This window comes from Grammomys surdaster, unplaced genomic scaffold (assembly GCF_004785775.1).
Source record: "Grammomys surdaster isolate TR1022 unplaced genomic scaffold, NIH_TR_1.0 173, whole genome shotgun sequence".
Classification (NCBI taxonomy): domain Eukaryota; kingdom Metazoa; phylum Chordata; class Mammalia; order Rodentia; family Muridae; genus Grammomys; species Grammomys surdaster.
In genome coordinates, this window is record NW_021604621.1 from 2,890,005 (window position 1) to 2,905,144 (window position 15,140).

Genomic DNA, 15,140 nt, shown 5'->3' on the forward strand with positions numbered 1-15,140 from the left:
GTAACTAATACTGGCTCTTACTTCTGTTTCTTCCTCCCATCGAGGACACTGAGAGCTGAGACCTCTTGCCCTGTCTGCTCTGGTTTGACCTCTGAGCACCTGCCGACTTCTTCCATATCTTCATCGGTTTATCAACCTTCATTTCTTTAACACCCAAACTGAGAGCATCTTGACAACATTGCTCAAGTGTTTTTAGAGAGTACACATGTACCTATAGCCATCAGTGCTGTAAAGGAGCACACATGTGCGCAGGTATGCACACACATACTGAGAAGGAGAGAGAGAGAGAGAGAGAGACAGAGACAGAGACACAGAGAGAGAGAGAGACAGACAGACAGACACAGAGAGAGACAGACAGAGAAACAGAGACAGAGACACAGAGACAGAGAGAGAGGGAGAGAGAGACAGAGAGACAGAGAGAGGAAGAGAGGGAAAGAGAGAGAGAGGAAGAAGAGAGAGAGAGACAGAGAGACAGAGAGACAGAGGAAGAAGAGAGAGAGAGACAGACAGACAGACAGACAGAGAGACAGAGACTGAGAGACTGAGAGAAACCTGAGCGAAACCCCAGTTGTTCACCTGGCAAGATGCATCAAAAGGGAAAGAGCTCCAGTAGCATACAGAATTCATCAGCATGTAGCATAAACCTAGTACACCTGAGCAGGTGCAGAGCCAACCCCTAGAATGTGCTTTTAGCCCACATCTGGGCAAGCAACAACAAAAGATCTGGGAGATAGCTACAAGACAATCTTGTGGGACTTTGTTGTTTGTAAAAATAAAACAAAGGAGCTTGGTCTCCTGACAAGGTCATGACAATAATTATCTACTAATCACCTAGAGTTGTTAGTTTGTGTGAAAGAAAAGAATGTGTTTATAATATGTCTTATGAAACAAAGCACTAGCCTTTGAACAGTTTAGTTATAAGGTAGCACAAGCTTTGAAACAATTTTAAAATAATATAGCAAAAGGACAAACATGCATATTTTTTCACTTACATGCTATACCTAGTATTAAATTATAATAGCCAAATTCATAGATACAGGATTTATAGTAGCAGTAAATTTTGTTATTTTACCGCAATTTTGCAAATATAAGCATTTTTTAAAAAAAATCCTCAAGTAAATTATTCAGTGTAGCCTAAGGTAAATCCATTCATAATTAAGTCAAAATAATGAATTCTCAATAAGGCTAATTGAGAAACATTTAGGGTATTTGGGTTTTTGTTTGATTCCTTATGGTGCCTGAGATTGAAGCCAGAGCTTTGTGCATAATAGTCAACTATATTCTCAGTGCGCACAGTATTAGCCTTTGAGCAAAATTAAATTTAAAAAAACAAGGCAGCATGAATGGAGATGCCCACAACCAAACAGTGGATGGAGCTTGGGGACTCTTACCAAACAGTGGAAGGAGCTTGGGGACTCTTATGGAAGAATAGGAGGAAGGATTGCAGGCCCTTAAGGGGATAGGAACTCCACAGGAAGACCAACAGAGTCAACTAACATCGGCCCTTGGGGGAAATCTCAGACACTGAACCACCAACCAAAGGCTGGACCAAGGCATCTCGGGGCATAAGCTGCAGATGTGCAGCTTGGCCTTCATGTGGGTCCCCAACAACTGGAGCAGGGGTGGGGGTGATCCCAAAGGCAATTGCCTGAATGTGGGATATGTTCTTCTAGCTGGCTGCCTTGTCTGTCCTGAGTGGGAGAGGATGTGCCTAGTCCCGCAGAGGCTTGATGTGCCAGGGATGGGGGGGTGGGGATACCCAGGGGAGCCCCACCTGCTCAGAGTAGAAGAGGAGGAGGGGGGGAGGGAGAGGGGCAAGGATTGTGGGAGGGGGTGATTAGGAGGGGGCAGTGAGCTGGATGTAAAGTGAATAACTAAAAAGTAAATTAAAACATAAAAGAAGAAAAGAAACGACTTCAAGATATGGAGTACATGAATGCTGCAGAGATTGATGAAAACCCCCTCTCCCGAAAGAAGTATACATATTATAAAAAACCAAGACAGCAGGCACCCGATGAAAGTATACAGTTTGAAGACCCTGGAGCATTGTGCATGCTAGGCAGGTGCACTTCTCACTATAGAACTTTGAAAATGTTTATAATCTAGTTCATTGTAATGAGCTAATGAGCCAAGTTACTATGTGAGGAAGGAATATGGTGCATAAAAGGAAATTTTCTGAATTATTTTGGCAACTTCTTGAGATCTATAATCATTTAAACCTGTAAGATGTAGAAAAGCAATTGTGGAGAGATCAGCCTGGCATCTATGTGCATGGTTTTTTTTTTTTTTTTTTCTCGAGACAGGGTTTCTCTGTGTAGCCCTGGCTGTCCTGGAACTCACTCTATAGACCAGGCTAGCCTTGAACTCAAACTCAGAAATCCGCCTGCCTCTGCCTCCCAAGTGCTAGGATTAAAGGCGTGTGCCACCACCGCCCGGTGTGCATGGTTGTTTTAAAGGAGAAGAAATAGAGACAGTGAAGAGGCTCTAGCCAGCTTAGAGTTTGGCTCTGGCAGGCCTTGCCCTTCTCCCCCATTCCCTCTGCCTCACTAAAGACCATTAGATTACATTCCTAAAGCTAGTTACCAAGGTCTATTCCCTTATTTGGCCACTTCCTCCTCCTGAGGCTGATTACTAAGGTCCAGCTATCAAAGTATTGAAGTCTAGCAATCAACACCCCCACCTCTGCTCCCTGAGGCTACCCTAATTAACCTCTCATCCTTCCATGGCGGTTCCCCTTTTACCTTCATAGACTGCCACTTGTGCATGTGCCTTATCTGTCTCCTCTCTATCCTTTGTCCCTTCAGGACAAATACCCCGTCTCGCCTCTCCCTTCCCCCCTTTCTCCCCTCTCTCTTGTTCTCTTCCCCTTCTCCCTCGTCCTCTGTCCCCTGTCTTTGTCTCTTATTTCCTGCCCTTTGTCCCTCTGGGACAAGTAAATCTTTATGCTGAGAACTTGGTCTTAGAGTGTTTGGGTTAGATACTGGTCCCTTCAGGCAGGATGAGAAAGTCATCCCAAGCAGATAGTTCCTTGTTTAAGTCCTTCAACTTGATTCTTGCAGAACAGAGACTGGCCCTGGGTAAACACAACCCCTGAACTTTTCAGCTTAGAAGGTTTTTAGTTTATGCAATGTGTGAGCTCAAAAGTGAAGTGCTGGGTGAAGATACTTCGTTTGTGGACAGTCATTTATCCAGGGGTGAGTCAGTCCCTGACTGGTTTATAAAGATCCTGTGAGCAGTTTCATCTGCTCAGCTGTTGAACAAGTAAATCCAAACTTGTGTTAGAAAACACAGCAGAAATATCGCTAAAGGTCTGTAGCTACACAGACAGAACCTGGAACAACCTTCTCCAGTAAGTGAGTGAGCATCCATGTATACAACGTGCCTATGTGAGTGTGAGTGGGACACACAGAAGCCCATTTCATTTTCCAAGTGGAGTGTGGTGGCATATCCCTGTAACCCCAGCACTTGAGAGCTGCAGGCAGGGCAATTAGGAGTTCAAGGCCAGCCTGGTCTACATAGCAAGATGGAGGCCAGCCTAGGCTACAGAGTTAATTTTGTATCACAAAAAGAGGAGGCAGCACCCCACTAATCATTCTATTATCAACTGTTTATCCAACTATAGCCATTCACCATTCAAAATGGACAAAATAAAAGAACTGAAGACGGACAATGAAAACCTCTCCTTTTTTCTTGTGTTTCGTTTTTAGAAATAGATTTTGTTTGTGGTAAACAGTGAGTTAAGCGATGGAAGTAGGAAGGTATCCTTCCTATTCTGTCTATTAACAGGTAGCTGTTTCCTGTTCCCTTTGCCCTTCCCCCCACTAGCACATTATGACCTCAGCCGAGCCACTGGAGAAAACCCCACCAACTAGTTCAGCTGGTTGCTAGGATACAGGCTAAAAGGAGAAGGGAGGATGAGGAGGGGAACCAGAAGCTCTTTCTTGCCTATTATCTTTTCCCACTGGCTCTTCTGAGAGTTTCAAGTTTCTAGCTTTCATTCCGTTTGGTTTTCTCCCTTCAGCATTTATTTCTGGAGGCAAGGACTTCTGCCAGTTCGAGTTTATGGTCTGTCTTGTACAACAGCTGGCTTCCCCCAACGATTCTGACTTTGCTCAGTTATCGTGATTGTTACAGTTTGGACTACAGAATTAGAGCAGCCAGTCATGAATACTCAGAGGATTTATCACTTAATAGCTGAACTGTTTGAGTCATTAAGGGGTGGGAGAGGAACAGCCAAGTGATTGTTACTCCTGCAGAAACTGTAACAAGATGATGGCTGTTTGCTTCCTGCCGTCTTCCTGCACTCCCCTCTGTAAAAAGATGGAGATCTTCAGTTTTACCTTTCTGACTTTTGAGGTCAGGAACTCTAGTTTGGGGAGAAGTAAAAGTCATTGCAGGGTGAAGGGAAAGCAGAGGAAACCGGTTTGGACTGCACTCAGAGTTAAGCACAGTACTTTTGCTTTTAACAGATCACTTCAGACTAGGCCTTTTTCCAAGATCATTTTGAAGAAATTTGCATAGTTTCCTTATAGCATTTGCATTAACCCAGGCAGGTGGCTGGATTCTTAGCTTTTCCACTGCTTCTGTGTGTTTCCAGTGAAATGACAGTGAATTTGCCAAGGGCACAGAACACTTGAATGTTTTCCTTCAGAACTCAAGCCTCGTCCACCTAGGGACCGATAAGGGTCCACAGCCTTGAGATGTAGCTGTGCTCCTACAGAATAAAACATTTACCATAGTGTCGGGCTATCTCAGAGGCAAAATGTAAGCTCAATATTTACTCTTAGACTGTATGGTGGTGTTATATGTAGAACAAACAGATCAGGAAGATAGGTTCTCTGAACTTTTCATAGAAGCCGAGCTGAGCAACTGTAACCTCCTCTCAACTTGTGTTCTTTTTCCTGTGCCAGCTTTGTGGTGAACCAAGGGTGTGTGTACCCCTTCTGACAGGAGAGATAAGATAAACAAAAGTGGGTGGAAACTTTCTATATGATGCCATAGCTAGCAATTGGGTCATGGCATTCCTGTCAACGGGTCATTTGGTTTGTAATGAACAAGTTCTCTAATTAACAGGGCATGGTGGTACATGCCTTTAATCCCAGCACTCAGGAGGCGAAGGCAGGCAGATCTCTGAGTTTGGGGCCAGCCTGGTCTACAGAATTAGTTTCAGGATGGACAGGGCTATACAGAGAAACCGTGTCTCAAACCAACAAAAACAACAAAAACAACAAAGAAGTTCTCTAAATCATGATGTCTTCAAAATTCAAAAGAAGCAATGTCCAATAATGGAATTACTAGACATGAATCATGGTGACAAGAAGCCATTTCTGAATAAGCAGCTCACTGCTCCCTCATGCCTCTTTACTGTCATTCAGATGAGACTACTATGGAAACCCAAGTGTTTGGTTTTTTAACAGACAATCTGCAGTACTCTATTACAATATTAGGGGTTCCTTATCCCCTAGAATACCAGTTCTCAAATGTTACCACTCATCAGAAACACAAGTTGCTAGATACCAACTCTAGAGACTCTAATTCATATATTCTGGTCTGGAGCTTAATAATTCAGATTTCTTTTTTTTTCCTGTTTTTTTTTTTTTCGAGACAGGGTTTCTCTGTGTAGCCCTGGCTGTCCTGGAACTCACTCTGTAGACCAGGCTGGCCTTGAACTCAGAAATCCGCCTGTCTCTGCCTCCCAAGTGCTGGGATTAAAGGCATGCGCCACCACTGCCCGGCAATAATTCAGATTTCTAGTGATTTCCAAGTTAATATTATTGTTGCTGGTCTCAGGCCTCGAGTCGGTTCCTTTTTGTCAGTCTGAGACAAAATAGTCACTTGAGAAGAGAGACCTTCAACTGAGGAGTTATAGGTATGTCTATGGAGCATTTTCATTATTAATGAGTGATGTGAAAGCAGCCCACTGTGGCTGGTGTCACCTTTTGACAGAAGGTCCTAGCTTGTATGAAAAAGAAAGCTGAGTAGGCCTTGAAGAGTGAGGTGGTAAGCAGGACCCCTCCACGGGATCTGCTTCAGTTCCTGTCTTGAACTCTTGCCTTGGATTGCCTTAATGTTAGAGTGTAAGCGGTAAATCAAATAAACCCTTTCTACCTCAAATTGGTTTTGGTCAGAATTTATTTTTTAATCACAGCAACAGAAAGTACCATTAATTATAGAAGAGCTCATGCCCTGTTTTCTTCTTTGAACTTGAAGGTACTTCTGGGCAGAAACTCACTTCTAAGTCTTCCTATGATGCTCACCTCCAAAGACTTGCAGCCACTCTAGTTTGTCTTACAGCCAGAGTGCCCCCCTGCAGGAGTTGGTCCAGTCAACATTCTCTCTAATCTACAGGCTCTTAGCCTCTCGAATGTTTTCCAGGAGACTGCATGACTACATATCCTCAAAGCAGCCCAAAATATTTTAGTAATATACAGCCGCAAACTCCATAGACAAAGCCTTAGTGGTTTCAGAAAAGAAAAAAGAAAAAAAGACAGCTTAGTTGAGACATGTGAACTTGTTTGTCTGAAAGGAGAGGAACGTGTAAAAAGATGCACACGCAAACGGGAATTGATACACACTCAGATGTCTTATGTATCTTTTCCTTTTAGAAAAGAGTTACAAGGCTCATCTCCACTGAAGGGCAATCTTCCCCAAAGTGGAAGGAAATTCTCTTCTTTACTCTGTGAAGTAGTGACAGGCAAATGAGTTGAACCCCTTCCCTGACCTCTGGGGAAGAGAAACCTGTTTCCTGTTGCTACTGAATTGGGGTCCTATTTTAATAAACCGATTTGGCTCTTCCTGGTGGCCTCACAAGAACCATTGTTAATGCTGGTAAAACATGAAAGTGGGCTGCTTGAGACAGTGGAAAATCACAGAATTTAAAGGGTGTATAGGTGCCAGCCACCACTCAGAAACAACACATAATGGACAAGGAAATTGGGCCTGCGATCCTGGATCTTAAGATTATAAGAAAGGAAGAGAGAGAGAGAGAGAGAGAGAGAGAGAGAGAGAGAGAGAGAGAGAGAATGAATTCTAATTGCCAGTTTTTGCAGTAAATTTCATAAATCTTTTCTGATACATGGTTTCACTACTTAACCTTGGTTGGCCTCGAACTCACTATGTAGACCAGGTTGACCTTTAATGTACAGTGATATACCTGCCTCTGCCTCCCAAATGCTGGGACTAAATATGTGTAGCACCATGCCCAGCTAAAATTTCCAATTCCTAAATGTTATCAACCAAGAGACTTTTAAAAAGACACCATGAGACAATGAATATATGTTTACAGAATTTGTTGCCAGAGTGTGACTTCTGGGGTCTGGGGATGGAAGAGAAAGCAGTAGGGTTTTTAATGTGGATGATGGCGGAGATTGTCAGCAAGAGTGGAGGAGATGCTATTGAGACTTGGGAGGAGCAGATGCTACAAGGATTTCCTTGAGTGGTATTGGGTACTGCTCAAGAGCATATGCCAGGAACTGTTTTGATCATAAACAATTGTCCCCAAATCTCTGTGGGGGACTGGTTCCAGGAGTCCCCATAGATACTAAAATTTGTAATTCTCAAGTCCCTTATATGAAATGCCATATTATTTACATGTAACCCATGTATATCTTGTCATATACTTTTTCTCAGTGTTGGGGATAGAACCCAGGGCCTGCACATATCTGGTGGGAGGTGCTCTATCACTGAGCTATACCTCCATCTTAATTTCAAGGTAAGTTATAATACCTAATGCAATGAAAATAATTATTAGACCACTAGTTAGGGAATAATGACAAGGAAAAAGATCTATACATGCTCATTACACAAAAGACCATCAGATACTGTATTAGTCAGGATTCTCTAGAGTCACAGAAGTTATGGAATGACTCTCTAAAAGGGAATGTATTGGAATGACTTGGAGTCTGCAACTCAACTAACCCAAAAATGGGCAGCTGTGAATGGACAGTCCAAGAATCTAGGAGTTGTTCAGTCCCATGAGGCTGGGTATTTCAGCTAGTCTTCTGCATAAGCTGGAATCCTGAAGAAGTAGGTTCCAACAGATGTGGTATCAAGTAAGTGCAAGCAGACAATGAAGAACGAACCCTTCCTTCTCCCATTGTCCTTATATAGGCCTCCAATAGACTTTATAGCCCAGATCAAATATGTGCCTCAAGATCAGGATTAAAAGTGTGTGTCTATATGGATTAAGTGCATGTGTCATCCCACCTCAAGATATGAATAAAAAACTTGTGTCTTCCAGCATCACAATCTGGGCCCCAGGTGTGTCCTCCGTTTCTGAATTGTAGTTCATTCCAGATATAGTCAAGTTCACAACTGAGAATAGCCATTTCAGATACCTGATTACATTTTTGACTCCTGGTTTTAGATGAACCTGTGTATGCAATACCTATGGTTCTATATAGCTGACTACTGTTTCATTTAACCTTCATAATATCCTTGGGAGATTGGTACTGTTACTATTCCTATCTTCACTTCACCAGTACCTCAGATTTGTCCCAGTTGACTTCACAGAGTAGAGCTTTGCTGTAACTGGACAACATACCCTAAAAGCCATCTCACTGATATATCAAGAATATACTAGGTACTATGGCGTTCATACAGCAACCCAACTCCAATCCTAAGAAACCTATTTTTCTTAGCAGAGTGCCATAAAGGTCTCAATTCATGAGACAATGCACTGAATGTGTTAGTTAATCTTCAGGAGTTGGGACATTGGGGAGTAGGTATATTGTTACAGTTTTATATCATCACTCCAGGAGACAAGGAACAGAGCCCTGCAGAAAAGATAAAAGAATAATTTTCCAGTAGAGAGAATGAACCATGCCATAAGTCAGCTTTTATAGCAAGGAGAGCACGTACTGGTTTATGTTCTGGGAAACTGTTTCACAAAGGACATTGCAGTGAGGGACTCAGTGAATCAAAGATGAGGGGGGTGAAAGGAACCAAATGTGTAAAGGAACAGAGAGGCTAGAGGGAAGCAAAGTTATCGTGGTTTAAAATTTTCTCAAGGTCAGTCTTATATAAAGGCCTTTAGCCTGGCTGGGAAAAGCCACGGAAGGAAGTGGAGTTAGGAAATCCAATTAGTCTAAATGCCGGACTAGGGCTTCTGGGCTTTCTGAACATTTTTGCATCACTACAGCCTCAAAGGAGGAGGAATCCTTGAATCTTACTTAAGATCTTAGTTTATCATTATCTAAATATGTACTTAGCAAAGGCTTATGTTTAAATGAGAAGTTTTAAAGCTCTGGGAGACGTCCTTTCTGGTACTTTTTTTTTTTTAAGGAAATGAGCTCGTTGTTTTATCAAATCATGGGCTATTTATTGATGGAAAAAAGTAACAAGGAACGCCATCTTCCCATATTGCGTAGTAACTTCCAAACACACACTTGTCTTATTTACATATTTGTCCTAGGGGTAGCAGTTATGAAATAACAGGAAATCTTGAGTAGGCTTTAGTATATATGTTACATTTTAGTCAGAGATTGTTTTGTGTGTCCTTTATAGTGGCAAAGCTGAAGTTGATGTGTTTCCTTCCTTCAACTACTTTACAGGAATTCTTTGAATTCACCACTAGGTCGTTGAACAACATTTGCTGAATGTTGGCAATAAATGTTGCCATTCTCATGTTAAATAACAATACTCACCATTACTTGAGCACTTAACTATTTGCTGCATATAGGGCTAAATATTTTATCTCAATCCCGATTAAATGAAGTCCTGTTTACTTGGTGTTATTACCATTCTCTTCCACTTTGCAGTTACTTAAACACATTGAGACTTCAAGTAACTTTCTCAGGGCCGGAATTCAAGCCCAGATCTCTCTACCCCCAAATCGTGAGTCCTAAACTGTAGGAGCTACCACCCACAATAACAATAATTATCTTTGAAAAGAATTATTAATATATGTGTATGGTATCCATGGGGGGCTATGCATATCACTGTGGGCATATGGAAGTCAGAGGACAACTTTGTGGAATTGATTCTCTTCTTCCACTTTTACCTGAGTTCCAAGGATCAATTTCAGGTTGTCAGGATTTCACAGTAAGTGCTTTACCTGTGGAACTATCTCACTAGCCCATGTCGATTGGCTTTTATTGGATTATAGCAACTTCGAAACAAAATATCTAGTGTTGTACATACATTGTCTCATTAAATCTATATACCAAGTCTGTAAGTCCAGTATTAGGATTCTTTCTAGGCCTGTTTTTTAAAAGATTTATTTTATGCATATGAGTACACTGTAACTGTCTTCAGACACACCAGAAGAGGGCATCTGATCCCATTACAGATGGTTGTGAGCCACTGGGAATTGAACTCAGGACCTCTGGAAGAAGTAATCAGTGCTCTTAACCACCGAGCCATTTCTCCAGCCCTCTAGGTCTGTTTTAAATACAAATACTATAAGATTCCAAGGGGCAGACTGGTTTGTCCAGGATCACACAGGTGGCAAGTGAAAGAACTAAGATTCAAAACTGGATCCATCAAGTCAAACATGGTGGTGCATGCCTGTATTCCTAGTGTTTAGGAGACAAAAGGATCAATAATTGTTAGTATTTTGAGTATTTTGTGTCAACACTATTCGCATCAAGTAACTTTCTCAGGGCCAGAATTCAAGCCCAGATCTCTCTACCACCAAAACCTGAGTCCTAAACTGTAGAAGCTACCACCCACAATAACAATAATTATCTTTGAAAAGAATTATTAATATGTATGTTTGGTGTGCATGGGGGGCTCTGCATATATCATCTATAGTGCTTACAAATGCATGTCAAAAAGCTACTATTAAGTTTGCTATCTCCAGAATGAGTTCAGAGAAGCTACGTGACTTGCTCAAGTCCAGATGACTAGTAGAGATGGACCTGGGTTATAGATTCAAATCTAGGGCTGCTGACATGGCCAAGCAGCTGAAAGCACTTGCCACCAAGCCTGATGCAATTCACATGGTAGAAGGAGAGAACCAATTCCTATATATCGTTCTCTGACCTCCACGTGTACCATGGCACATGTATCCCCGCCACACATACACACCTCCCCTTACCCTCATTAGATAAAAGTAATACAAAATTTTAAATCTGCCATTGGATATTAGTCAAATCCTATACTTTCCCAATCAAACAGGGTCTTCTTTTACTTTATACTGAAATGACATCTTATTACTCAGCACTCCAGGGGGTCAGAAGGCTGCCTTAGTCAGCACACTAGATGGTAAATAGTCAGGGTTCATGAATCATATGGTTTCTACTACAGGTGTCTGACTCTCTGCTGCCTGTATTGGGAAGCAGCCATAGACAATACAGAAACAAATGAGTGTGGTAGTCATGAACATTGAAATTTCATTTCCTTTATCTTGTATAGTGGGCTAGACATGACTGGGACCAGGTTATACACTTCTTACTCCTTAAGGACAAAAGACTATCATAGTCATCACTTTTGTCAGGATAGCCCAGAGCTCCATATAGAGGACATGGGTTCTAGTGACAGGTTTTGTTGTTGTTGTTGTTCAAATATTAACACCGTGACCATTAGCAAGTCTCTATAAGGTTACTGAATAATAATAATTTTAATACAAGAGGACATGACAGCTCCTAGGAATGAGTTGAGGAGAAAGTTTGTTGTAGATATGAGGGAGCAAACAGCCAGAGGCAGAGACATCTGGAAGGATCCTGAGTGAATATGGTTAGACTGAATCAAGCCATGTGAGGAGAGAGGAGGAGAGAGAGAACAAGAGAGGAGCCGCCAATCAAGAAACCTGGTACAAGAAGCCTGGGACAAGAGACTGGCTTGGTCAAACTGGCTGAGCTACATAGAGGCCAGAAGAGCTGACAGAAGGGGCAGCCCAGCCATGAGGCTAGAGAGTTCTGGATAGTGAGTGGCATATGCCAGCTAGGAGGGCTCTGTAATAGGAAGGGGCTGAGGGATACTGGGAGAAGCATCTGGGAGGAAGCATCTGCCTTATTATGTTAATAAGCACCCTAGTTAGCTATTTGTCCTAGGATTGAGACCTAACAGTTACCTTCTCAGTTTTCTCATAAAAGAACAAACAGACAAACAAGACTTGATGGGTTCAGAAAACATTTAGGACAGAGCATGACATTTTATTCATTTTATTTGTTACATTTATTTATTTACATTCCAAACGATGCATCCTCCCAACCGCCCCTAGAGACCTTCGAACATGGCATTTTCATTATTTGTTATTTTCAAGCTAAATAAGTCTTCATGGGCTATTTCATGTCATCTAGATACAAACAGAAAAGACAAAGTGTGAAACTTTCTAAGAGCTAGCATTTTCGCCAACAACAGACTTAGATGCAGATCCCAGTTCTGAAGTCTTCCTGTCCCTGATTTTTATTTCTTTGTTTGTTTTGTTTTTGATTTTTTTTTTCGAGACAGGGTTTCTCTGTATACCTCTGGCTGTCCTGGAACTCACTCTGTAGACCAGGCTGGCCTTGAACTCAGAAATCCACCTGCCTCTGCCTCCCAAGTGCTGGGATTAAAGGCATGTGCCACCACTGCCCAGCTCCTGTCCTTGTTTTTGACCTGGACTTAGTGACTGAAGATATTCTTCTCTTGAAGACTGCCAAAAGAGAACACAAAGTTAATACCATCACCAAGATCCACTGATCACCAAGATATGCTTCCTTTGTTCTGGATTATGCTTAGGTTTGATGGTATTAAGGCACAGTGCACATATTCCACCAACTCTTTTTCTCTGCCTAGCTGCACAAAGGCCAGGCAGTTGGAGGCCTCTACCCTAGTGTTTTCCATCCGGTGGCTTCATCATGGATCAGCTGCCCTGAAGGATCTTTGCCACCTCTATTTGCAAGCATTGCAAAGAGGGCTACTCAATTTTGACACTGGCCTTCCTTTTTCATCACCATCTCTTGGAGTTGACTTCACGATCTACTCAAGATGTACTCAACTCCATCCTGCTCTGCAATAAATCAGGCTGTCTCTCGCCTGTCATTAGTGCCTGCTCCTCTCTCTTCTTGGGATCTTCTCACTTTGATTGCTAGCCCAGGCTAGTCTCAAACTTCTTCTCTGATTGCTTTGTTGGGATTATAGACATGTATGCTGTTTGGAATATGCTTAACTCCACTTCAGCAGGTTAATTATTCCTTCCCCTTCAGGTATTACCTTAAGTATTACTTCATTCAGGGAACCTTCTTCTAATGCTTCAAGTAAATATTAACTCTTTATTTGAACAGTTACACAATTGTACAATGACACATCAGGGGCAGAAACTAACTAAATTCCTTCATTTTCTTATTGAGCAAAGAGGAGGTTCACATTTCTCAGGTTCTTCCACCATTAGATTGGCTTCTGGTCACTTTCAAGTCTTGGTATAAATCTTTGTATGTAGGTCTCCATGAACTGTTTTTGTATGTTAGTCCAGAGAGTAGAGTGGGTCCACAGAATTGTGAATCCATATGAAAAAAAAATCTTGCATCCTGAGTCATTGCTTGGATATCTACCCAGAGGATATCCTTGTTTCCTTGATATCCACAGGCCTGTGACAAACGTGTGTGTGTGTGTGTGTGTGTGTGTGTGTGTGTGTGTGTGTGTGTGTGTGTGGTAAGCCACTGATAGGCAAGGATGGTTTCATGACTAATGCTACAATTAATTACCTTGACAAACACTATCTCCTTTATGTCCTAGCAGTTAATCATAATCAAAATTGCCTATTCCCTTGGCTTCACTCATCACCAGAGCAAAAGCTCCAATAGAGTGGGGGATTTTGCCAGGATTGTTCTCTCCTCTATCTTCAGTATTGTATTACTTTCCTACTGCTGTGATGAAATACCATGGCTGGGCTGGAGAGAATGGCTCAGTGGTTAAGAGCACTGACTGCTCTTCCAGAGGTCCTGAACCATCTGTAATGGGATCTGATGCCCTCTTCTGGTGTGTCTGAAGACAGCTACAATGTACTCATATATATATAAAATAAATACATCTTTAAAAAAAAAAGAAATACCATGGCCAAGGTAACTTACAGAAGAGAGCATTTAATTCACCTTATTCTTTCAGAGGGTTAGAGTCCATGATGGCAGAACAAAGACATGATGGCAGAACAGTTGAGAGTTCGTATCTTGATCCAAAAGCAAGAGGCAGGCAGAGAGGGAGAGCACAAGTCTTTTGAAACCTCAAGCCTGACGATCCCCACCCCTGCCCCAGGAACACACCTCTTCCAATAAGGCCACACCTCCTAAGACTTCTCAAACAGTTCTACCAACTGGGGACCAAGTTGAGAATTATGGGGTAATCTCTCATTCAAATCACCACATCCCATTCCCTCAACCCCATAGGCTCATGGGGTATCATAATGCCAAAAATGCATTTAGTTCAACTTCAAACGTCTGTATAGTCATTTAGTCTCAAGACTGTTTAAAAGTCCAAAGTCTGTTCTGAAGCTCATTCTCTTCCCTATAACCCACTGTGAAATCAAAATAGAAATGATATATTCCCAACATGCACTGACATAGGATATACACTGCCATTCCAACAGGGAGGAATCAGGATATAGTGAAGAAATACAGGACCAAAGCAAGACCAAAGCATAGCAGAGCAAACTGCAAATTCTGTAGCTTTATTTCTGATGCTAAAGGGCTTAGATAGCTCTAACGTACATTAAACAATGTATGTTTCCCTCTTGGACTGTGTTCTAGTTAAGGTTAACATTGCTGTGATAAAACCTCATGACCAAAAGCAAGTTGGGGAATAAAGGGTTTATCTGGTTTATACCTCCATATCACTGGACTAGGGCCATGTTACAATGTGTAAGGCGCATGAATGGCAAAAGTCTCAGAGTGACTATGATCATTACTCAAACTTGGATTTTATCTTTGACATGTATAAGAAAAGTATAAATCAAAGGAAATTGTAGAACGAAAAGAAAGGAAGGTGAATGAAATGAGGACACGACCACTCCTAGATATGGTTGAGGAAATGTTGTTATTTATCATTATTATAGATATGAGAGAGAGAGAGCAGCCAGAGGCATCTGGAAGAGTCCAGAAAAGAGGTAGAAAGGAGTAGATTGAACAAGATGACCACCAGAACGAACCAGACCATTAGAGGAGAGAGAGAGAGAGAGAGAGAGAGAGAGAGAGAGAGAGAGAGAGAGAGCGAGAGAGAGAGAG